At 52.2% G+C, this 510-nt stretch overlaps 1 long non-coding RNA gene across 3 annotated transcripts in view; it reads left to right on the top strand.

Annotated features, from left to right (window-relative positions):
• Nucleotides 1-245: 245 nt before the first annotated feature.
• The window catches only part of LOC104999609, a 75,364-nt gene continuing 75,099 nt past the window's right edge, over nucleotides 246-510 (top strand). The window contains exon 1 of one of the 3 annotated variants that reach the window (XR_826621.1): nucleotides 246-352. This is a non-coding gene — a long non-coding RNA (uncharacterized LOC104999609). The other 2 variants (XR_826622.1, XR_826620.1) reach the window with 2 other exon arrangements.

The following is a 510-nucleotide window of genomic DNA, read 5'->3' as shown; positions in this document are numbered from 1 at the left end:
CAACAGCCCTGGGAAGTAGGTTTTACTATTCTCAGTGTATAGACGAGGTAACCGCTCAGAGAGATTAGCTTTCCCAAGAGCTCCCAGCTTTTAAGTGGAAGATCTAAATCCTAAATCTGTTCGACTAAAAGCCGGGAGTAACTGGGCGGTGGGCCTTGTGCCGCTCCGTGCTGGTCTGAGGTCGGGAACTGTGAATCTTATTTATTTATGCAACGCTGAGCACGTGTCTGTGTGTGTAATTCACAAACGAAAAAACAAATCCAGGTCCGGGTATCTGTTCTCTGGAAGTTTAGAAGCCTGCGTGGTGGAGAGCTGCCAAAGTCTGCCCTCATTCATTCGCTCCTTGGATCCCGTAAGAAGTGTTTGTGGCGCACTTGGGTATTCCGGGCGGGGCGCTAAACTAGGAGAGGGGACGGCGAGCCGGCTGCTCCCCAGCCTGACTTGACTTTCTCCGGGGCAAGGGTTAGTGTTAAGGGAAGCAGAAACGGTATGGAGCCGGCTCGAGATCGG

The sequence above is a fragment of the Bison bison genome, unplaced genomic scaffold, assembly GCF_000754665.1.
Source record: "Bison bison bison isolate TAMUID 2011002044 unplaced genomic scaffold, Bison_UMD1.0 scf7180017864356, whole genome shotgun sequence".
NCBI lineage: Eukaryota > Metazoa > Chordata > Mammalia > Artiodactyla > Bovidae > Bison > Bison bison.
Note: the sequence above shows the minus strand (reverse complement) of the source record. Positions and strands in the feature narration are given on the sequence as shown.